At 40.4% G+C, this 25,310-nt stretch overlaps 1 protein-coding gene across 2 annotated transcripts in view; it reads left to right on the forward strand.

Moving 5' to 3' along the window:
• Nucleotides 1-11,184: 11,184 nt before the first annotated feature.
• Nucleotides 11,185-25,310, forward strand: part of KPNA1 (karyopherin subunit alpha 1) — an 85,197-nt gene continuing 71,071 nt past the window's right edge. The window contains exon 1 of one of the 2 annotated variants that reach the window (XM_035274040.3): nt 11,185-11,345. The gene's annotated coding sequence lies outside the window, so the exon portion shown is untranslated. Of the gene's footprint in view, nt 11,346-11,546; nt 11,689-25,310 lie in introns of those variants that run through there. The other variant, XM_054246044.2, reaches the window with a different exon arrangement.

Genomic DNA, 25,310 nt, shown 5'->3' on the forward strand with positions numbered 1-25,310 from the left:
CTAGCCTGGGTGACAGACAGATACCCCAACTCAAGAAAAAAAAAAGAAAAAGGAAAAGTAGGGAAAGAGGAAAAATGAAGCAAAAAAGAAAAGAAAGAAGGAAAGAAGAAAAAGAAAGAAACGGAAAGAAAGAGAGGGAAAGAAAGAAAAAGATTAACACAAAATAGTAGAAATAATTCCATTTATATGTGATCACAATATGTAAAATTTGAATTAAACTTGATAGTTAAGGCATGGATTGAGAGATTGTATTTTAAAAAACTAACTACATATTGTTTGTAGTAGACATAACAGAAATGATCATACTACAGAAAGATCGAAAATAAAAAGATGGAAAAAATGTAATTAGCAAAAACAAACCAAAAGAAAGCTTGTGTAACTATATTAAAATTGGACAAAATAGGCTGGATGCAGTGGCTCATGCCTTTAATCCCAGTACTTTGGGAGGTGGAGGAGAGCAGATCACTTGAGCCCAGGAGTTAAAGACCAGCCTTGGCAATAAAGTGAGTCCTGCTCTCTACAAAAAATACAAAAATTAGCCAGATGTGGTGGCATGCACCTGTAATCCCAGCTACTTGGGAGGCTGAGGCAAGAGGAACACTTGAGCCCAGAAGGTGGAGGCTGCAGTGAGCTGAAATCACACCACTGCACTCCAGCCTGGGCAACAAATTGAGATCATGTCTCCAAAAAATAAAATAAAATCAGACAAAACAGACATTAAGTTAAAAAGCGTTATTAGGGATAATAATGGCTACCTGATAATAACAAAAAGTTCAATTCATCAGGAATAGATATAATGCTAAGCCCGTATGCATTTAATAGCATAGACTCAAAGTACTTAAAACAAAACCTGACAGAATTATAGGCAAAGTGGATAAGTCCACTATCATAGCGATTTAACAGCTCTCTCAATAACTTGTAGATGACTCAGTTAAAAAAAAAAAACCATGTCACCCTTCTGACTACAAACAACAACAACAACAACAAAATAAACAAAATAAAACAAAACAAAAAAATGGTCGGGCGTGGTGGCTCACACCTGTAATCCAAGCACTTTGGAGGCCAAGGCGGGCAGATCACCTGAGGTCGGGAGTTCAAGACCAGCCTGACCAACATGGTGAAACCCTGTCTTTATTAAAAAAAAAAAAAATTAGGCTGGGTGCCATCATTCATACCTGTAATCCCAGCACTTTAGGAGGCCAAGGCAGGCAGATAACGAGGTCAGGAATTGGAGACCAGCCTGGCCAACATAGTGAAACTCTGTCTCTACTAAAGATGCAAAAAGCCAGGCGCGGTGGCTCACACCTATAATCCCAGCACTTTGGGAGGCCGAGGAGGGTGGATCATGAGGTCAAGAGATCGAGACCATCCTGGTCAACAAGGTGAAATCCTGTCTCTACTAAAAATACAAAAAATTAGCTGGGCATGGTGGTGCGCGCCTGTAGTCCCAGCTACTCGGGAGGCTGAGGCAGGAGACTTGCTTGAACCCAGGAGGCAGAGGTTGCAGTGAGCCAAGATTGTGCCATTGCACTCCAGTCTGGGTAACAACAGCGAAACTTCATCTCAAAAAAAAAAAAAGATGCAAAAAAGTAGCCAGGCGTGGTGTTGAGGGCCTGTAGTCCCAGCTACTAGGGAGGCTAAGGCAGAAGAATTGCTTGAACCCAGGAAGCAGAGGATGCGGTGAGCTGAGATTGGGCCACTGCATTCCAGCCTAGGCGACAGAATGAGATTCCATCTCAAAAAAAAAAAAAAAAAAAAGTGAGACTATAGAATTGAGCTAAACAATTTTTATTTAATTTATATGTATAGAATTTCCCACCCAACAATGAGCGAATACGTAGTCCTCTTAAATACGCACTTAACAGTTATATATATTGACCGTATTTCAAATTCAATTATTTTCTTTTCATTTATTTACCTTTTGCCAAAGACTCTAGGTAAGAAATCATTAAATTCAACAATTTTAAATACATTATCAGTTGGTCTATGTTCTCTGACCATCATCCATCATGCAATTAACATACAAATCAATTTTTAAATAGCTTAAAGTAAATGTGTTTGGAAATCAGATATATTCTTCAAAATAATACCCATGGGTCATAAAAACATAACAAAATAGAAAATATTTAGAATTGAATGATAGTGAAAATATTACTACCACAGCTTGTGACATAAAGCTAAAATAGTGCTTAAACTCTTTCTAAGCTTAAAGCTTATATTAGGAAAAATAAAGCAATAAATCAATGAGCTAGGCAGACATTTAACTTAAGGTAAGAAAAGAAAATCGGAACAAATTTGAAGAAAGAAAATATAAACAGAAAATAATGAAATAGAAACAATATCCAACAATAAAGTGAATAGCTGTTTTTTGATAAAGCTGAAAGAAACAGACAAACCTTTGGTAAGACTGATTACGAAAATATGAGAAAAGTACAAATAAAGAATGTTAGGAATAAAAAGAAGAATGTAACCAAGACATACTAGAGATCTAAAAGTAGTAACTAGAAACAGTTTTGTGCAAATACATCAAAAATTTGGACAAAATGTTGACTTAGAAAAATATAACTTACCAAAATTGATTGAATAACTAGAAATCCTGAATTTTCTAATATCTATTAAAGAAATTAAATTGGTAATTAAAAATTTACCTACCAAGCAAACAGGTAAATACAACAGGCTAAGATTATTTTGATTTTATTAGTGAATTCTACAACATATTCAAAGAACAGATTATTCCAATCTTAAATATAATCTTCTCGATAACAGAAATAGAGGGAACACTCCCCCAACAAATTTTTTAGAGCAAGTATAACCTCGATATCAAAAAACAGAAAACAGTATAAGATAGAAAAATTACAGACGAATTAAATTATGTAAATAGATGTACAAATTCTAAAGAAAATATTAACAATTAGAATTTGGTTCTGTGTAAATAAATCATGGTCAATGTGAGTTTATTCAGAAATGGAAGGATAATTTAACTTTCAAAAATCAATTAGTGTAACTGACCATATAAATATATTAAAGTTTGTGCTCATCTCAATATGTAGAGAAAAATCACCCGATAGACAGACAACTCATTAAAAGATAGCTACCAAAAACAAGTATTTCATGATTAAACATTAGAATGATTCCCTATGAAATCAGGAATGACAATAAATTCTTCTTATTACCACTCATCAGCAATCAATTAGAGGTCCTATCCAACATAATAAGAAAGAAAAGAAAAAGAGAGGAAGGGAGGAAGGGTGGAAAGAAGGAAGAAAGGAAGGGAAGAAGGGACAACTAAAAATGGAGAAATTAAAATGTCATTGATCATAGACAATATGATTGTTTATAGACAATTCAGGCCAGGCATGGTGGCTCACACCTGTAATCCCAGCACTTTGGGAGGCTGAGGTGGGTGAATCGCTGGAGGCCAGGAGTTGGAGACCAGTCTTGACCAACACTGTGAAACCCCATCTCTACTAAAAATACAAAAATTAGCTGGGCATGGTGGTTTGTGCCTGTTAATTCCAGCTACTCGGGAGGCTGAGACATGAGAATTGCTTGACCCCAGGAGGTGGAGGTTGCAGTGAGCCGAGATCATATCACTGCACTCCAGCCTGTGCGAGAAGACTCTGTCTCAAAAAAAAATAAATGAATAAATAAAATTCAAGAAAATCTGGATACAAATTAGTAGAATTAATAAGAGCATTCATCAGGGTTCTAAATATAAGTTTTACATAAATCAATTGCATTTCTTTATATATATATATATATTTTTTTTTAATTTTTAAAAAAAATAAGATGGGGTTTCACCAAGATGGCCAGGCTGGTTTTGAACTCCTAACCTCAGGTAATCCACCCTCTTTGGCCTCCCAAAGTGCTAGGATTACAAGCGTGAGCCACTACACCCGGCCAATCAATTTATTTCAGGAGTACTCTCAGGATATGGGAATAATGGAGACAGCACAGGGCACAGCTGCGGGGGCTTGGGGGGAATGTTGGCAAGAATATATTAATTGTCTCAGCTGAAGACTCACTTTAGTCTAATTGTAAGAGGAAACACTAGAGCACGAATTCTTTTTTTTTTTTTTGAGATGAAGTCTCACTCTATTGCCCAGGCTGGAGTGCAGTGGCATGATTTTGGCTCACTGCAACCTCTGCCTCCTGGGTTCAAGTGATTCTCCTGCCTCAGTCTCCTGAATAGCTGGGACTACCGGTGTGCTCCACCAGGCCTAGCTAATTTTTGTATTTTTAGTAGAGACAGGGTTTCACCATGTTGGCCAGGTTGGTCTCAAACTGCTGACTTCAATGACCCACCCACCTTGACCTCCCAAAGTGCTGGGATTACAGGCATGAGCCACCGTGCCGGTACTACAAATTCTATCATTAGAAGTAAGTAGCCCTCTGCAGGAGGGGCTGGTCTTTTGAACCCAGTTTTTGGCCTAGGTCGGCTATAGTTTTTGGCCTTGGTCTGCCCTCTCTGGGGGGTGGGAGCCTTCTAGCAAAGTGGCTCTTGTTAGGGCTAGGGCAATTCTTCAGAGAAATGGGGCAGTAGGGTTGCCAGCCCCATTCACAGCAGGCAGGGGAATGGGTGAACTAGTCTGATGAAGGAGATGTGAGGAAGAGTGACCAACTGTCCCCATTTTCTTGACTTCCCAGATTTTGCACTAAAATTCCCATATCCTGGAAAACCCTCCCAGGACACAAAAAATCCTGGTTTTCTGTGTTGGGTGTGGAGGTTGGTATGAAAAGTACAAAACTCATATGACAGCCAAAAAAATGGGGGCTGAAGGCAACACTGCTTTTAGTGTTTAATGGGTATAGCATACATTATTCACCTTAGGTCATCACTGTCATTTTCTTTCCTGCTTAATGATGTTGGCAACCATGATGTTCGCAGTGATTATCATCCACTGTTGCATCACTCTATGGAACTATGTAAAGGTACATTTCCTGACTCAAAAATGTACCTTAGCTGGGTGTGGTGGCTTATGCCTGTAATCCTAGGATTTGGGGAGGTTGAGGTGAGTGGACCCCTTGAAGCCAGGAGTTTGAGACCAGCTGGGCCAACATAGCAAAACTCTGTCCCTACTAAAAATACAAAAAACATTAGCCAGGTGTGGTGGATTACACCTGTAGTCCCAGCTACTCCGGAGGCTGAGGCAGGAGAATCACTCAAATCTGGGAGGTGGAGGCTGTGGTAAACTGAGATCATGCCACTGCACTCAAGTCTGGGCGATAGAGCAAGACTCCATCTCAAAAAAAAAAAAAGTGTTCCTTCCCTCTAGCTCTTAGGAAATTTGACTTGAAAAATGGAGTTTCAAATTGTCATCTTGATGTCTATTAATATTTTAATAAAATCAGGCCGGGCGCGGTGGCTTACGCCTATAATCCCAGCACTTTGGGAGGCCGAGGCGGGTGGATCACGAGGTCAAGAGATCGAGACCATCCTGGTCAACAAGGTGAAACCCCGTCTCTACTAAAAATACAAAAATTAGTTGGGCACGGTGGTGCGCGCCTGTAGTCCCAGCTACTCAGGAGGCTGAGGCAGGTGAATTGCTTGAACCCAGGTGGCGGATGTTGTGGTGAGCTGAGATCGAGCCATTGCACTCCAGCCTGGGTAACAAAGAGCGAAACTCCGTCTCAAGAAAAAAAAAGATTTTAACAAAATCACAAATCATAAAACAAAGGGTATCATATCTTGGCCAAATACAAACCAGACTTGGCTCATTTATATGATTTTGATGTAAACGATAATTTTGATGAATTCTATTCAGTCTCTAAATTTCTTACCAAAGAAAATGAAAGGATCTCATCTGTGAACCAGTGCTAAAAGAGAGCTATGATTTGCTTACTGAGAAATGGAGGCTTTGATAATGAAAGTTTTTGGTCATTTCAGTTTCCTCAAAAATGTACAGAAGCACTTAATAACATTTTTGACTTTATGTAAATGGGAGGAGATAGCTTCCTAAAACACATGCCTACAAGGTGGCCATCACTGAAGCTGGCCAGAGAAAAGATGTTAAAATGTTGGCTTGCCATAAAATATCTTTAAGTGTGGAACAAAACAGAACGGTCTGCTTCAATTTGGAAATATATTGAGGGTGAGAATGGAGATAAGGTTTATAGTAAAACAGAAATAAACCTGCTGGTTCTCCAAAACTGATAATCCTTGCAGAGGCCATAAAGAGCCTACAAAGGGATAAACTCACTGACTTGAGTTGTTCAATGTTATGTGTAGGTTGGGATAAAAATTCCAACAGAGAAAAATAGGCCAACTTTTTGAAATAAGATTGTTTCAGAACTTAAAAGTCTCCAGAAAAAGGCAAATTAAACAGAACTTTCTGGATTTCTTTACTACACCTGTAAACTTAATTGAAATCTAATTTCGATTTTATAAGCTCAATTTTTTTTTCAGAAGAGTTAGAAGTGCATAAACCATTTTCTTTTCTTTTGAGACAGAGTTGCACTCTTGTTGCCCAGTCTGGAGTGCAATGGTGCAATCTCGGCTCACTGAGACCTCTGCCTCTTGGATTCAAGCGATTCTCCTGCCTCAGCTTCCTGAGTAGCTGGGATTACAGGCATGTGCCACCACACCCAGCTAATTTTGTGTTTTTAGTAGAGACAGGGTTCTCCATGTTGGTCAGGCTGGTCTCAAAGTCCTGACCTCAGGTGATCCGCCTGCCTTGGCCTCCCAAAGTGCTGGGATTACAGGCATGAGCCACTGCGCCCGGCCCATAAACCATGTTCTCTGGGGGAAATGAGGCTTAATTGAGACATCCAATGTTCTTCAGAGTGTTTTAAAAATTTCACATATGGAGGCTGGGCGTGGTGGCTTTATGTCATTACTTTGACAACAGAAGCAGTGTAATTTAGGCAGAGGAGCAAAGCTGCAAGTCAAAATTAGTTTTATGTTTGACTGCATTCAGTTTATCATTACACAAAAGAAAAGAATAATGTTATAGGCCGGGCACAGTGGCTCACACCTGTAATCTCAGCATTTTCAGAGTCTGAGGCGGGTGGATTACCTGAGGTCAAGAGTTTGAGACCAGCCTGGCCAACATGAGAAAACCCCGTCTCTACTAAAAATACAAAAATCAGCCAGATGTGGTAGTACGCGCCTGTAATCCCAGCTACTCTGGAGGTTGAGGCAGGAGAATTGGCTTGAACCCAGGAGGCAGAGGTTGCAGTGAGCCAGGTTCACGCCACTGCACTCCAGCCTGGGTGACAGAGCAAGACTCCATCTCAAAAAAAAATCTCCTAAAAATTCCAAGTAGTTCAGAGAAGTATTAATGGAAAAGGAAACAGAATAAAAATATCTCAAGCTATCATGGGACAGAAAGAAATATGTCATCATTTTTAATTTAATATAGGTAATATCTGTTTCATTAGTTCCAGTGTATACATTATTATTATTATTATTTGAGACGGATCTCACTCTGTCACCTAGGCTGGAGTGCAATGGCACGCTCTTGGCTCACAGCAACCTCCACCTCCTGAGTTCAAGTGACTCTTTTGCCTTAGCCTCCTGAGTAGCTGGGACTACAGGTGCGCTCCACCATGCCAGGCTAATTTTTTTTTTAGTAGAGATGGGGTTTCACTGTGTTAGCCAGGATGGTCTTGATCTCCTGACCTCGTGATCCACCCACCTCAGCCTCCCAAAGTGCTGGGATTACAGGTGTAAGCCACTGTGCCCAGCCATTGTATACATTCTTTTAAAAATTCTTAAACTTACTTATCTCAAGAATTTAGGATGATATAGCATACAAAATTTAAATATGCAATAGAGCTAAATTGCTATACTAGAAGACAGAAAGAAATCTTATGAAAATATTGTATTTTTCTCACACATATTATTTGCTTAATTAGTCCTTCTATTTATTATTACTAGTTGCCATTTCTAACTAGCTCTATTGCTTTTTTTTCTTTTTAAGAGATAACATCTTGCTCTGTCACCCAGGTTGAAGTGCAGTGATGTGCTCTAACTCCTGGTTTCAAGTGATCCTCCCACTTCAGCCTCCTGAATAGCTGGGACTGCAGGTGTGACTCACCATGCCTGACTAATTTTTTCTGTGTGTAGAGATGGGATCTTGCTATGTTGCCTAGGCTGTTCTGGAACTCCTAAGCTCAAGTGATCCTCCCCTCTCAGCCTCCCAAAGTGCTGGGATTACAGGCATGAGCCACTGTTCCCAGCCTGCTATTTAATTGCACTTATGCAACAGAAAAGAAATACAACAGAATACATAATTGTAAGTAAATACCTATTTTTCATGTTTTTATATGATAGATTTTTTATATGTTAGTAATTTATATGTTAGATTGGCAAAAATTTAAAAAGTCAGATATTTCCAATTGTTAGCAAGTAAAGAGTATCTTATATACTGCTTATGGAGTCTAAATTGGTACATTGCCTAATCCAGCAATGTCTAATGTATTAGTTTTCTATTGTATAACAAATTTCCATAAACATAGTATTTTAAGACACATTTATTATCTCACAGTTTCTGTGGACCAGGAGTCCAGGCACAGTTTAGCTGTTTCCTTTGCTCAGGGTCTCACAAAACTGCTATCAAGATATAAGTCAGGCTGTCTTCTCATCTGGAGACTGACCTCTCTCAGGTTGCTGGCAGAATTCATTTGATTGTAGTTGTATGAGTGAGGGCCCTGGCTTCTTACTGATTGTCAGCTGGAGGCTGCACTCAAGTTCTAGAAGCAATCTGCAGTTCGCTGCCATGTGGTCTCCTCCATATGCGGTTCACACAACTTGACAGCTTGCTTCTTCAAGGCCAGCAGGCAAATCTCTAGCTCCAGTCTGGAAAGACAGTCTTATATCAAGAAACAGAATCATGGGAGTGACATCCTATCATCTTTGCCATATTCTGTTGGCTAGAAGTAAGTCAGAGGTCCCACCTACACTCAAAGGGTAGAGATTATATAGGCAACACCAGGGAGCAGAGATTATGGGGGCCATCTTAGATTTCTGCCTAATACATCTAATGATGTTAAAGATGCAATGTTTTAGGATCTAGCAGTTTCCCTGTACACAGTAGAGATGTTCAAGAATGTTCATAGCAGCATTGTTTGTGATAGCAAAAATATTGTTCTATAATTTAAAATTTCTCAAAATATAAAATTATATTGTCAGAGAGACATTAGCTTATAAAACACCACATATGTTATGATAACATCTTTTTAAAGTAGCATATATAGGAATTCCACTTCCAGCAGTGGCCTACTGGTGTTTTGAATCAACCCTTCCACTACAGAGAACAACTGAACAAAGTATAAACACGTTTAGGTACTGAAGAGCTACCAAGGAAGTGAGAATTTGTGAATGCAAGATCTGGAAGAAAAAGGAAGCCACAAGAGGTGAGCGTGATATTTGTCATCATTTTTCCAAAGCTGAGGTGACTGCCGACTCTGAAAGCAGTGGCTGAAAAAGTGAACAGAGCTTATGGCTGTCCCATGGGGCTCAGAAGTCACACCAAAGAGAAGAGGCCCTAATAAATACCCCAGACTTTTGGATGGGACCATGAAGAACTAGCTAGAAATAAAGATAAACTGGAAATAAATTAGCTTTCACAAAGACTGAAGTACAGCTCTGAATAATCAATCTTAGCTCCTGATTGGAAAAAGGTGATCTGTCTTCACTTTAGCTGTGGTCAGGCAAACTTGCCCTTAAGTCTCTCCTGGTGAACACACCTTCCCTTTCCCCAGCCCCCTTGCTCAAACTCAACTCTGGTCTTAGTAAACACATCAGCAGGAGACTGCTGATGCAGCAGAGAGAAGTCCAGGACAAATGAACGTTGCATAACCTAGGATTCAGTTTGTGTGGTCCTCTCTCCTCTTCCCTGGGACATTTATAAATGTATTAATCTACCCCATCTCTTTCTCCTTGCTTCATGGAGTGTGTTTTAAATCTATCTAATATTCCGTGACCCCTGCTAGGTTGGCTTTAGTTTTTCTTCTTTTGAAGCCACTATTCCATTTGGTCCCCCAAAGAATTCCATCAGATTTAACATTAACAATCATTTGCTCCAAGTTTTTGTTTGAGAGCACTTGAGAGTAAAATGAGTATTTGTGTTTCATGTAGTTTTTATTTTATTTTATTATTTTTTTTTAACAGAGTTTTGCTCTGTTGCCCAGGCTGGAGTGCAGTGGCTTGATCTCGGCTGACTGCAACCTCCTCCTCCCAGGTTCAAGTAATTCTCCTGTTTCAGCCTCCCGGGTAGCTTGTCTACAGGTGTGCGCCACCATGCCCAGCTAAATTTTGTATTTTTAGTAGAGACAGGTTTTCACCATGTTGGCCAGGATGGTCTCCATCTCTTGACTTCGTGATCCACCCGCCTCAGCCTTCCAAAGGGCTGGGATTATAGGCGTGAGTTACCTTGCCCGGCCCATGTAGTTTCTTAATTGTTATTATTTTTGGGACAGGGTCTCACTCCAGTTGTCCAGTGTAGTGGTGCTATATTGGCTCACTGCAGCCTCATGGTCAACCCCGGGCTTGGGTGATTCTCCTACCTCAGCCTCCCAAGTAGCTGGGTACAGGCGCCCGTCATTACCCTTGGCTAATTTTTGTACTTTTAATAGAGAGGGGATTTCGCCATGTTGCCCAGGCTAGTCTCAAACTCCTGGCCTCAAGTCATCCGCCCGCCTCGGCCTCGCAAAGTGCTGGGATTACAGGTGTGAGCCACCGTGCCTAGCCTTTAATGATTTTTGATACTACTCATACAGTATCAAGCAAAGGGGATGGGGGAGAACTAAAAAAGGAATGTCCAGAAGCTTCCTGCTTTCATGCTGCATGTGAACCCTTCAGACACGAGGCTCTGACGTATTACTGTTGTAATACACCCTCTGCCTTCAATTATTTCATCAAAGTGTATTAGGTACCTACTGTGTTAGAGGCTAGACATACAGAGGTGAGGATCGATCCGCCCTGGAAGAGCCTAGCAAAGACAGGTTTGTACACATAACTTTCTCCAACCTTTGCCAAGGCCTGCAGATCTCCTTTTTAGTGAGACCCTCTCCCCCATCCCCGACTCTTCACAGGCTGGGCGCTAGCAGCAAGGAGCGTCTGGCGAGAGAGCCTTATAAGACTACATTTCCCGGCAGCCTCTGCGGCAAGCGCTGGAGAGACGCGCGCAGGCGCTCGGGCCGGCCCCCGCACGCAGGCGCACTGCGAACGCCGGCTGAGCTGAGTCTTGCTTCTCGGTTCGCGGCGGCGGAGAGCGAGGCCTGGTGAGCACCGCCGAGGCGCGAGCCAGCTCTTCGAGGTTGTGCGCGGGAGCGGCACGGCGGGCGGGCCAGCGAGGGGGCTCACTTCATCGGTGGCACCGGGATCGGTTGCCGTGAGCCTGGTGAGTGTGGGGGCCTTGCGGCCCCGGCCCCTCCCCCTGCCGCCGGCGGGTCCGGGCAGTACTCGGCGGGACTTGGGAGAGGCCCAGGGGCTACGGCGGGCGCCAGCCGGGGCTCGTGCTCGGGTGCCTGGGTCCTGACGCTCGCGCCGCGTCCGTGCGTCACGGGCCCGACTGTCCTAACGGCGCTCGGCCGGCGGAGGAGAGGGTGGGGGTGGGGAGCGCTGTTGTGATCGCCATCGGGAACGCCGGTCGAGGCGGGGCAGGGCGGCGAGGCGCGGCGCGGCGGCGGGGCTGGAAGCGGCGCCGGGGACTGCGGGGCGCCGAGGCAGCGGGCGGAGAGGAGGCGAGCGCGGAGCCTGCGCCGCAACTGGGCGGCTGGAGGGAGGCGGGGGTGGGCCGCGCCGAGCGCCGTGACAGAGGCAGGAAGGAGCAGGGATGGCGTGTAAAAATTCTAACCCTGGCCGGAAGGGACCGTCTTGGGAATTCACAAGTTACAGCCGGGGTTAGAGCCGGCAGCCCGGAGGGAGGTGGGGGAAGCGGGGGATTGAGACGGCCGGCTGCAGTTTACAGATGTCATAACAACATGGGCCTGGAGCGGCTGACGGGGGTGTGGTAATTATAGGAATGACAGAACTTGGTCTGTACACCGCGTGTGAAGTGGCGGTGCGAGGGAAACAGCGAGGTATCGGATTAAGCTCACTACGGGAGGAGAATACTGAAGAATGGCTGAAGCCAAGAAGTTGTCATGAAGTAATGTTTTAGGATTGGGTCGTGTTCCACTTTTAAATGAAAGCGTTGAAAATACTTTATTTTTAAGGTTTCAACTCAGATCAAACGATGGCTGTTTGTATTTTAAAGAGATGGGGTCTCGCTGTGTTGCCCACGCTGTACTCCAACTCCTGGGCTCAAACTGTCCTGTCTCAGCCTCCTAAGTAGCTGGGACTTAGGTCTCGGGCAACCACACCTGCTCTGCAGAGTATTTTTTTCCTGAAACGTACTGTCAAGTAATGTTAACTTGAATTTCACTTTTTTTCCCCTTTAAATAAACGGTTGCTTAAAAGCCTCTCTCTGTTAGCAGTAGATGAGGTAGATGAGGTGATTTTCTCCCTCTTGTTGCTTCAAGCCTCTTTTTTTTTTTTTTTTTTTTTTAAAGAAATGGAGTCTTGCTGTGTTGGCCGGACTAATCTGGCCTCCAGGCATCTGCCCGAGTAGCTGGAACTACAGGCCGCTGCCACCAGCAAGGCTCATTCTTGACATTGTTTTTTTCTTAACTAGCTTTTGCGTTTGTAATATTTTGAAAGCAGTTCAGGAATTTTCCCTCCGCTTAAAAAAGTTATTTTCCCCTCCATTTTAAAGATTAAAGAGATGAAATTTATTTTTTCAAAGGAAAGTAATGAGTTCTGTTGTATTTTTACTGAAATAATTTATTCTTGGAAGGCACTGTTTTATGGATAGGAAGGCACTGTTTTATGGTAAGAGAAAGTAAAGGAATTAACATTTATTGAGTTCTTTTTCAGGTATTGTGTTAAATGCTTTACACATATTAAAAACATTTAAATCTGAAGTATCTTAATTTTTCTAGTTTACAGATGAAAGCATTGACAATCAAATGTTAAGTAACTTACCTAAGATCTTTCAGCTCTTGTTGAGAACAGCCTCAGAACTCAAAGTTACTGCCGTTTAAAAAAATTATTTCTCTCCTTTCGTTGTGCTTTCTTTATTTAATCCTTTCAATGAGTGAATACTTACAGAGTGATCCTATTCAAGACTTGGGGGATATGGTCGGGATCAAAACTCACTGTACTTGTTCTAAATACACTATGGAATTTATAGTGTAGCAGGGAAGACTAATAACAAATATTGGCTGCGTAACGTGTTATCAGTTATTATAGTTGAGCAGCAACTGTCACTCTACTAAATAGAATTCAAATGGAAGCAGACAACATGAGCCTTGAGGAGTTTAAAGTCATGTAGGGAAACAAAACATACATTTATAAAAACCTAAACTAAATGACAAAGGCATCACCTGAAATCAATATACTTGCATTATGTTACTTTTTTTTTTTTTTTTTTGGTTGGAGAGAGTCTCCCTCTGTTGCCCAGCCTGGAATGCACTGGCACGATCTCTGGTCGCTGTAACCTACGCCTCCCGGGTTCATGCAATTTTCCTCCCTCAGCCTCCGGAGTAGCTGGACTACAGATGCATGCCGGCACGCCTGGCAATTTTTTTGTATTTTAGTAGAGACAGGGTTTCACCGTGTTGTCCAGGCTAGTCTGGAACTCCTGAGCTCAGGCAATCCAGATGCCTCGGCCTCCCAGAGTGCTAGGATTACAGATGTGAGCCACTGCGCCCGGCCGAATTATGTTAACTTCATAATTCATAAGGTGGTCCTTTTAGAAGTTTCTTCACGGAACTGTGATTTAATCTTATCTGCATCTTATCTAGAACTGATACGTACCAAAAGGGGCCGTGAAAGACATCTTTTTTTCATTAATATCTAATGAAGAAATTTCTAATTTATCAATTCCTATAAAATACGGACCTTAGAGACAACTTCTTCCTAAGACCCCAGTATTAAGCTTTTTTTCTTTTCTTTTTTTAAACAAGTGACTGCTTTTATTAGGTTATTTTTGTTTTGTCAGCCATCTTGTTTTTCTTTATACTTTGTCAGGAGACTCAGAGCTGTGTTCAATTTTTATAATTTTCTTTAGTCTCAACTATGTTAAGAATTATATGTAATCTGGAATTGCTATCAGTTGTTTCCTGGATTTCTTTATTCTCTGGTGCTCTCCATGGTCCTTTTTTTACCTTTTCTCTTTACATTTGAGGATAGGATTATATCTTAATTCTTTTCATCCCCAGTGCTAAAAAAAAGCACAGTGTTTGTTGAATTAATGATAAAATAGAGTCTTAATGATTTATGATGTCTGTGCTTTGAAGTCTGCCAGGTTGTTTTTAGATGTATGAATACTGGGTATAAAATCAATTAAGACCTTTGATTGGTCTTGATAGTAAAGATCTTTATCTAGTGATAAAGATAATCCTGTTGCCTCCTTGTCTTGTTTTAAGGTATCTGCACTTTGCATGATGTTATGAATTTAGCCATAAATGGGAAGAGAACATTGGTAAACAGTTAAATTAGCTGATTTAGGCTGATTTCGCTCTTTTGCTGCAGTAAGCAGGAGATGGCCTCAGGCCAACTGGGGGCCAGATAGGGCCTGCAATAGAAAATTTTGAGGTTGTGCTTTGAGAGAGTAGGGATGAAAACTATGGGAATGTACATTTTCTTCTTCTTTTTAAAGATGTTAAAAACCTACAAAACAGAACATGAAAAAATGGTTCTGTCCAAGTACTGTAGACTAATTGGGACAGTTCTTGAAAGCAGGCAGTATTCCAGAATTTGGATAATGGGGATAATCTCCTTCATATAACAGAAATAATGCTGCCCTTCATATACAAAGATAAGTCTGCTTACTCATCATGATTGATTTTTCCAGCGTGAGGAAGGATATGTGCTGAGTTGTCCATGAGTCTCTGTATAATACTCTATGAGCAACAAGGCAGCTTTGGGTCAGAATAGGGTTTTGTAGCTAGGGAACAGAAAGACTGGCAGAAAGTGTTGATGGGTTAGGCTCTGCATTAGGTGCTTTCACTTAATTGTTCTTGCAAAACCATTTTGAGGAGGTGATTACGTGTGCAGGGTGATTGGGTAACTTGCCCTACTTCACAGAGTTAGTGGAGTTGGGATTCAAATAGGGCTGTTTGTACTGTGTTCACATTGATCATTAAAGATTGTTTTTTTTTTTTTGAGACGGAGTTTCGCTCATTACCCAGGCTGGAGTACAATGGCGCGATCTCGTCTCACCGCAACCTCCGCCTCCTGGGTTCAGGCAATTCTCCTGCCTCAGCATCCTGAGTAGCTGGGATTACAGGCACGCGCCACTATGCCCAGCTTTAGTAGAGACGGGGTTTCACCATGTTGACCAAGATGGTCTCGATCTTTTGACCTCGTGATCCACCCACCTCAGCCTCCCAAAGTGCTGGGATTACAGGCTTGAGCCACTGTGCCCGGCCAAAGATTGGTTTTATTAGCCGTTTTGTTTCGTTGACAGAACAAACTAGATGTAGTTTGTTTAACACCATGAAATAATACTGAAGATCTGATTTAACTGCTGTGAAATTTTGTTCAGATTTCTTGTTTTATCAGCATTAGAAAAATACAGTTTTAAAATTAGAATATCTGAAAAGCAGCTGTTCTCTGTCCCAGCATCTGCACTTTAGAAGCTACCATTTTCTTCTAGCTGTTTCCTCTTGTGTTTGCTTTCATATTTATAAATGCAGTAAGTTGCTTTTATTGCTATTTCTTGATATAGCAATTATAGATATTACTGGCTTTCTTCTAGGCAAGATGTTCCTTAGTGTTTCACATATAGATTCACCTCCACATGCACAAACTGCCGCTACCATCCTCTACAATTATTAGTTATCACAGGTGTTTATTAAGCCAATATTTAGTATTTACAGTATTATAACTATGTAAATGTTCACAGCTGACCCATGTAGAGTACTATGATATCATTTGTTCTTTCAATACACTATTGTTTTTCTAGAAAGTATTTTTTGTTGTTGTTTGCTTCATTTCCTGAGACAGCTAACCTGGGTCTCTTAATGCAATTAGGACTGGTTACTTTCTAGGCCTATTTCATAGTTTTTATCCTGGATCTTCTCTTTTTATCATCCTTAAAATTCTTTATCCTCTCCTATAGTGGTTCCCCTGTTTGCTGTTTCTTGTATTTTCTTTCCTGGCTTACTTATTTCCTTGGAGTACATTTTTTAGTAGCTTTCTGAGAAAGGATACATATAAAACAAAAACTTTCTGACATCTTACCTGACTGAAAAAAAAATATTCTTCCTTCACATTTACAATAATTTGGCTGGGTATAAAATTCTGAGTTGAAAGTAACGTTTACTTCAAGTTTGCAAGTCATAGTTCCATTGTTTTCTTTCTTCCAGTGTTACTGTTGAAATCTAAAGCCTATCTGATTATTCATTTGTATGTGACCTTCCCTTTCTGACCCCCAGTCTCTAGAAGCTTTTAGGATATTTTTAACCCTCAAAATTCCATGATGATATGTCTAGGTATGGGTCTTTTTTTGTTTAAGTGCATTCCATGGGCCTTTATAAGCTGGGAGTTCACGTCCTTTAGTTTTGGGAAGTTTTTGTTATTATTTGGACCTTAGGTAAAAAGACTTTTAGAATGAATTATGTTTCTCAGTTCTTGTCACGCTTATCAGATCATAGAAGTTCCTTTAAATTTTTCTCTTAAATTTCTGAGCCCTACTTATGTTACATCTTCCTATAATATTGCAGTTGGTACATTCCTTGTTTATATGAGAAACATTGTGAAATATGTAGTGGAGATATGTATGCTTAGTTTAGGTATTGTGTTATAGACCTTGCAAAGGTCTTTTTCTTTTTTATTCAACATTGATTTAGGGGCCTTTCTGTTTTGTTGTATGTACATATAGTTGTGTCTAATATAGAATTCAATAATGCATATCTACCCCATCTTACTTTTCATTCCCTAGGAATTTACCCCTGAGTTGCCTTTCTGCTGTCTCAAATACCCTGTGTTAAATATATTTGTACATCATTATGGACCTGTGTAGGAAGTTCTCTAGGATATGTATACTCAAGATTGTGATCCCCTGGGCATGGAATGGGAGAAGTCGTTTATGTGCCAACTTGAGTGCTTGAGAGTTCTTTGTCCATATCTTTGCCTTTAATTGGTTTTATCTAACTTACTTTTTTTTCTTTTTGTGATACCGAGTCTTGCTTAGTCACCCAGGTGAGTGCAGTGGTGGGATCTCAACTTCTGTCTTGCCTCCGGGGCTGAAGTCATTCTTCTGCCTCAGGCTCACGAGTAGCTGGGGTTACAGGGGGCCTGCCACCACACCCAGCTAATTTTTATATTTTTAGTAGAGACTGGGTTTCACCATGTTGACCAGGCTGATCATGAACTGACTTCAGGTGATCTGCCTGCTGTGGCCTCGCCTGGCCGATTTTTGTATTTTTAGTAGAGACTGGGTTTCACCATGTTAGCCAGGCTGGTCTTGAACTCCTGATCCACCTGCCTTGGCCTCCCAAAGTGCTGGGATTACAGGTGTGAGCCACCACGCCTGGCCATTTTCTATTTTTTGTCTATCTGATGAGTATAAAAGTAGAATCTCAGCTGGGTGCTGTGGTGTGTGCCTGTAATCTCAGCTCCTGAGGCTGAGGTAGGAGGATCCCTTAAGTTCCAGGGGTGGGGGAAGTAGTAACTTTTTGTTTCAGTTTACATTCTCTGATTACCAAAGCATTTGAGCATCTCTTGGATCCATTTAGTTTGTTCTTTTTGTTAATTGTTTTGTCCTTTGTCTTTACTTTGGGTTTCCTTTTTGATTTGCAGAATTTCCTTGTGGAGTTTAGATTTGAATAGTCTGTTGTATTAGACTTAGAAATACCTTCTCTACGTCTGTCCTCCTTTCTGTTAATTTTATCCATAGTCACTTTCATGGAACAGATAGTCAAAATTATTTTGATAATCTTTTCCTTATCAACTTTTTGTTCTGTCTTTTTGGAATTTGTATTTTTTGAGTATGGAAACTCTTATATTGTTCTAATGTTGTTTCCTCTACCCCCTATTTTCCATCCGTTAGTCTTTTTTCTTCAGTTTCTTCGGAGATTTCCTCAATGTTGTCTATCAACCCTTCTGTTGAATTTTAACTTCTATCCATATTTTAAATTTCATAGATCTCATTATAATTTTTTTTTTTTGAGATGGAGTCTCACTTTTGCCCAGGCTGGAGTGCAGTGGTGTGATCTTGGCTTACTGCAACCTCTGCCTCCCTGGTTCAAGTGATCTCCTGCCTCAGCCTCCTGGGATTACAGGTGCCCACCACCATGCCTGGCTAGTTTTTCTGTTTTTAGTAGATATGGGGTTTCACCATGTTGGCCAGGCTGGTCTTGAACCCCGACCTCAAGTCATGGCCCTCCTCAGCCTCCCAAAGTGCCAGGATTACAGGCGTGAGCCACTGTGTCCAGCATCTCATTCTTATTTTACAGTATATTTGTCGTTTCATAGATTCTGTATTCTTTCTGCGGATATTAATGATAGTTTAAAAAATTTTGTTATTGTTGTCTTTCTTTATAGAAGCTTTCCCGAGATGTCTGGTAGTCTTGTGGCTGTCCATTCATATTTAAGAGTGAAGTGCCAAAAACTGAATTGGAACTCTATGAGTGTGGCTTGTTAAAGGGTGGAGAGAGTAGCTGGTGGCCAATTTTTGGGGGTGGGGGTAGGACAGTATGTACTCATAGGTTTGTTTGTCTTGGGCTAGCCAGTTTCCCTAGTCTTCAGTATCTTGCCAGGAGAATGTATTTCTGGCTGCCATATTTTGAGAATTATTTTAGAATAGAAGCTTAGGTTTTTACTGTTGTGCTCATGTAATTCTGTTTTCAATAAGGCACCTCATTTGCACCCTCACCTGCATTGGAACACCCATTTGAAGGGATTACTGAAGGATGGTTGTCTGGTTGTGAAATCTGGGCACGTGATGGCTGTTTTGTAGACTTTCAACAAACCTGATTTTGAGCCCAACTCTTACTACACTTAAGGAGGGATAGTACCTGGGTAATCTGTCTGAAGCCTCCTGTTTGTGGGTAGGTAGTGTGAATCAGCCTGTTTCTTGTTGACTTCTTCCTTTGCAGGTTAGGCTTCAGAGTTTTCTACTTTGCTAGTGAAATATAATTTATTTTATGACTTCTTTTAGGTGTTGACATCATCTGTGATTCCGTTTTCTTTCTATGCTGTGGTTCTGGTTCATTTATTTGAAAAAATGTTTCTTTATAATTTTAGCATTCTACCATGTCCACCATTTTGTTTCTTTACATAAACTCTTTGCTTTCTGATCTGTTCATTCTTTCCACAGCATTTGAATGACCACTGTGTGCTTAGTATTGAAGATTAAAATTAAATTTCTGGCTTCAAGTTGTTAGTATGATTTGGGAAGAAAAGCTTATTCTGTATTTGCTGATTCTTAATTTGAAATTTGAAAACCCTTGTAAGTGTACACAAAACAGATATATTACAGTGGTTTTAAATTCAGTAGTGGATATGAATTGAATGAAGGCAAGTCTTTGCAATTACAGAGTTTAAAAAAATTTTTTTTTAATACCAAGGGAACGAACCCTTTATGTCATCTTCTGGAAAGATTTTTTTTTTAACCCACCCCCCACAAAAAAAATTCAACTTTTGCCGGGCGCGGTGGCTCAAGCCTGTAATCCCAGCACTTTGGGAGGCCAAGGCGGGTGGATCACGAGGTCAAGGGATCGAGACCATCCTGGTCAATTTGGTGAAACCCCGTCTCTACTAAAAATGCAAAAAATTAGCTGGGCATGGTGGCGCGTGCCTGTAATCCCAGTTACTCAGGAGGCTGAGGCAGGAGAATTGCCTGAACCCAGGAGGCGGAGGTTGCGGTGAGCCGAGATCGCGCCATTGCACTCCAGCCTGGATAACAAGAGCGAAACTCCGTCTCAAAAAAAGAAAAAAATTCAACTTTTAGATAAGAGATAATTTTTCTCCTTCATAAAGATCAGAACTTCTCATGAAATAACAGCATACAGAGTTGAAAAAATTCTAGTGAAAAATACAGAAATTCAGTGTCTTAAGTAGGTTGATAAGCTTTATCATAGTAAATATATGCTTTCAGCTCTACTTTTTGAAAGTTTTTCTTGTGTAATTAGTGTATTGATTATCATAGAAAATTTGGAAGATAAAATATTTCCATATATAAATTTAATATTCTGATTTTATTTTTATTTTTTGAGACAGAGTCTCACTCTGTCGCCCAGACTGGAATGCAGTGGCGTGATCTCAGCTCACTGCAACCTCCATTTCCTGGCTTCAAGAGGTTCTCCTGCCTCAGCCTCCCAAGTAGCTGGGATTACAGGTGCCTGCCACCACGCTTGGCTAATATTTGTATTTTTAGTAGAGATGGGGTTTCGCTGTGTTGGTCAGGCTGGTCTGGAATTCCTGACCTCAGATGATCTGCCTGCTCCGTCCTCCCAAAGTGCTGGGATTACAGGTGTGAACCACTGCATCTGGCTGTATTCTGATTTCTTAAGTTATCAAATATTTTTCGGAAGTATGGAGAATAATGTAGGTTGAGTCTTTGTTCTCAGCATTCTTTTTTTAATGTTAGTGTTCTCTTTCCTCAGTATATTGTGAAAATTTCCTTTAACCAAGCCCTCATATTGGAACTTTCAGGTTGTTCACAGTTTTTCACTAGCATAATCACACTGTAGTGAACATTCTTACACACACTGCTAGTTTTATTTCCTTTGTGTGCATTCCAAAAGTGCAACTATTGAATTCAGAGTTTGAATTTTCCAAATCCTTAACAAATATTTTCCTTTAAATGTTTTGATACTGAGAATGTCTTTGGAGAACTTCCCATCTTGGGAATCTATAGATACTGGGAGTTGGGGTCAGAATTTGGGCCGAAGGTTATGATAAACCTCTCACAGGAAAACGTTTGAAACTGGGCTGTGAAATAAAATATGTATTCCCATTGGATTATTGGTTAGAGCTGTGAGTCCAGAGATGAACACCTATGAATCATGTCTGCCACATTGACTTCTCACAGGAAAGCCTTTATTGCAGGATTTTTCAAACTTTGCTTTCATTGAACATGGAAATGCTGTTAATAAAAATAAAGCTACTCCTTAATTATCTTGTAGGAAAAGAATGGTAGGGTATTTCAAATTTTAATTTTCTTCTCTAATTTCTATTAAAATATTTTAGGCTGGGTGCAGTGGCCACACCTGTAATCCCAGCACTTTGGGAGGACAAGGCAGATGGATCATCTGAGGTCGGGAGTTTGAGACCAGCTTGACCAATGAGGAAAAAACCCATCCCTACTGAAAAAACAACAACAAAAATAGCTGAGTATGGTGGCATATGCCTGTAGTCCCAGCTACTTGGGAGGCTGAGGCAGGGGGATTGCTTGAACCCAGGAGGCGGAGGTTGTGGTGAACTGAGGTCACACCACTGCATTCCAGCCTGGGCAGCAAGAGCCAAACTCTGTTTCAAAAAAAAAAAAATCTTTTAAACAGACCTACTGCCATTTGACTAGAAGCTATTAATGTGAATAATTTATATTTTCAAAAGAACTGAACACTTTAGACTTATACTTCACTTATATTTAAATTCATAACCTTTTTTGTGGTCATACTTTCTTGTAGTTTTGGTTTTTAATTTTTTTTTTTTTGAGGCGGAGTTTCACTATTGTTACTCAGGCTGGAGTGCAATGGCGTGATCTCTGCTCACCGCAACCTCTGCCTCCTGGGTTCAGGCATTTCTCCTGCCTCAGCCTCCTGAGTAGCTGGGATTACAGGCACGCGCCACCATGCCCAGCTAATGCTTTGTATCTTTAATAGAGATGGGATTTCACCATGTTGACCAGGATGGTCTCGATCTCTTGACCTCGTAATCCACCTGCCGTGGCCTCCCAAAGTGCTGGGATTACAGGCTTGAGCCACCGCGCCCGGCCTGGTTTTTAATATTAAATGCATATAATATACTTTCTAATACAGTTATGCCTGATTTATATGATGGAATTAAGTATATTAGCATTTCAAGGTCTACAAAAAGTATTACAGATTTTAAGTATTCAGAACATTTGGAATGTGTTTGAGATTTACTGATTAGATGGGCTGACTCAGCACACTGAATATAAAACATCTTGAATATAATGAAAATATCAAAAGAGCTACACTCATTGTTTTGGGTTTGGATTGGTGGAGAGTGGAGACAGTATTGAATGAATCCAGATAAAGGGATCTTGCAGGACTAAGAAGTTTAGACTTGATCTAAAACGTGGTTAAAAGCATTGTAGTTCTTACCCATTGAAGTGTTATAGTGAAAAGCATATTGAGATTAATCTGAGGGATATGTGAAGGATGAATTGAAGAGCAGAATCTGAGGTTAAGAATGCTGGTTTAGAGCTGTTGCAGTTATCTAGGTGTCACTTGACACAGACTTGAACCAGGCTGGTGGCAGTTGGAATAGATAGGAACAGACAAAATAAAAAACTTTGGATAGAATAAGCAAAATTTGATAATTGAGTAATTGGATATGAAGGAGAAAGTGGGGGATCTCTTTTTGAAAGAATAGCGTGTTTCTATTTTACCACAAGTATTGCATCTTGTGTTTAAGTTTATTGCTTCTTTGCCTTTATTTATCTAGAAAACAAGAGGAAGATTAGGTATAATGGCTTTAATTTTGAAGGCTTCTGATTCTTGAGAGGGCACTTTGAAAAGCAATTGACAATAACTTACAATTTTTAATTAATAGTTTAGGTGATACTACCTAAACATATTTGCTTAGGATAAACTAATTTTCTCATGCAATTACTTGTTATTCCTCTTACTACAGACATAGAGATTTATTTCCTTTCTTTCCCATTAAAGCTATCTTCAGTTCAACTTCAGCCTTCATTTTCTTCTTTTTACAATAAAACTTTTGCTCTACTATAGTGATTTTCAACTGCGGATGCATATCAGAATTTACTTGGATCTTTTTTTTTTTTGACACATGCAGTGGTACAATCTTGGCTCACTGCAACTTCTGCCTCCCGGGTTCAAGTCTCAGCCTCTCAAGTAGTTTGAATCACAGGCGCGTGCCACCACACTGGCTAATTTTTGTGTTTTTATTAGAGACAGGGTTTTACATGTTGGCCAGACTGGTCTCAAACTCCTGATCTCCTGCCTTCCCCTCAAACACCAAGCAACCACTGGGTTTTGCTTCTGGTTTTACCTTGTCCAGATTGTCATATAATTGGAATCATAACCTTGTTTTTTTTCAAACAGCTCTATGTGACAAATAGAATTGAAAAGGGGTAATATACACCATGACCAAGTGTGTTTATTCGAAGAAATAGGATAATTTGGTATTAGGAAGTCTATTAATATAATTCACCGTATTTATACGTGAAAAAGAACAAAATAATGACCATTTCAATAACTCACAAGTGTAAACTAAAAAGAGCCAGACTGTTTGAAGTATGCTTTTACGTGTTGTTGTTCTTCACCTTATAAAATATCATTATCTTTATTGTACAGATGAGGAAACAGGCTCACAGAAGTCTGCTATCTTCTGTACATCATCGTTCTGCAAAGCAGATTTGAACATGGGACTTGTAGAAGGCTAGGCTTAATTTATTCAACTTGCTGCTTTTGACACTTTAATAAAAAAGCTGGTGAATGTTTAATTTTTGTGTAACATTTCTTTTAGATTTAAAAAAAATTCTGAAAACATTTCAAACTACAAAAATATTGTAAGAAGTGCAAGACTTCCTATATGCCTTTCATTGACATTTCTCAATTGTTCTTTTTATCTTTTACCCTATTTATCACTTATTCTTTCTTTATATATATGTATGCATGCTCCTAACACTGGCTTTAATTGCTTACCCTTGCAGTTCCACATTGAATACAGACCTCTAAGTTACTTCCTTAGAGGTCTAAGTTACTTCCTAATTTTAGACTTTTGGTCTTGGTAGACTCTACTATTGGTTTTTCCCTTTTTTTGACCTGAAACTGAAACTAACGAATCCTTTTTTGTTTTTGAGATGGGATTTTGCTCAGTGATACAATCTTGGCTCCTTGTAGCCTTGACCTCCCAGGCTCAAGTGATGCTCCCACCTTAGTCTCCCAAGTAGCTGGGACAACACAGGTGCTTGCCACCATGCCTGTCGAAATTTTTTGTGTAGACAAAGCCGCTACAAAACTCCTCTGCTCAAGTGATCCTCCCACCTTGGCCTCCCAGAGTGCTGGGAATACAGGTGTAAGCTCCCACACCCTACCTCAATTTTGAATTTGGGTCATCATTGCAACACTGCTATTATTGTGCCATATTGTGATATTTCATAGCTAAAATGCTGCCTGCTTCAGGAAACCAGCACTCTTCATGTCATTTTTCAGCACCTTTAAATATGATTTCCTTGCAATTATTCACAAGTTCTCATCCATATTACACCCACCTTTTCATCTGATAAAGTTTTTGCCACATTTCCACTGAGTAGATATATTAATCTATTCAGGCAGCCATGACAGAATACTGCAGACTGGGTGGCTTAAGCAGAAATTTATTTTCTCACAATTCTGAAAGCTAAAATTCAAGATTAGGGTGCCAGCAGGGTTCATTTCTGGGGACTCAAGTCTTGCTTGCAGACAGCTGCATTCTTGTCTCCTCATACAGCCTTTCTCTGTATCTCTCAGAGAAGTCTCTAGTGTCTCATTCTCTTAAAATGACACCAGTCTTGTCAGGGTAGGACTCTCATGACCTCATTTAAGTCTACCTCCTAAAAAGCACCATAACCAAATACAAGTCACACTGGTGGTTAGGGTATCAACATAATAGTTTTGGGGGATGATACCATTCAGTCTATCTCAGTAGATCACTGGGTGTATAATGAGACTTGCATTCATATCTTGTATTAAGTGTGTAATCCCGGCCAAGTCACTTAACTTCTGTGAGCCTTCTGATTCCTTACCTGTAAAAGGTGAGAATGATAATTTCTGCCATAAACGTTTGTTAACAGATCCAGATGAAATAGAAGATGTGCCAGCATGTTATAAATCAGTGATTCTCAACTCAGGTTGGCATCAAAATCATCTTCATATAAGTAATTATTTTTGCAGCTTTTAGCATAATAATGAGTTCTGCTGACCCACTCCCCAGTAAACCTTGGGTAAAACAACCGTAGAAAGGCCCTGAAATGGTCCTAGAACATAAACAGTAAGTGAATGAGAGAAGCAAAAACTGACAGAGAGAATTCAGTAATAAGAGTTGGAGACTTTAGTACCCCACTTTCGATAGAAGACGGAACAACTTGGTGGAAGGTCAAGAAGGTATCAGTGCAATA

The sequence above is a fragment of the Callithrix jacchus genome, chromosome 15 (assembly GCF_049354715.1).
Source record: "Callithrix jacchus isolate 240 chromosome 15, calJac240_pri, whole genome shotgun sequence".
Taxonomy (NCBI): domain Eukaryota; kingdom Metazoa; phylum Chordata; class Mammalia; order Primates; family Cebidae; genus Callithrix; species Callithrix jacchus.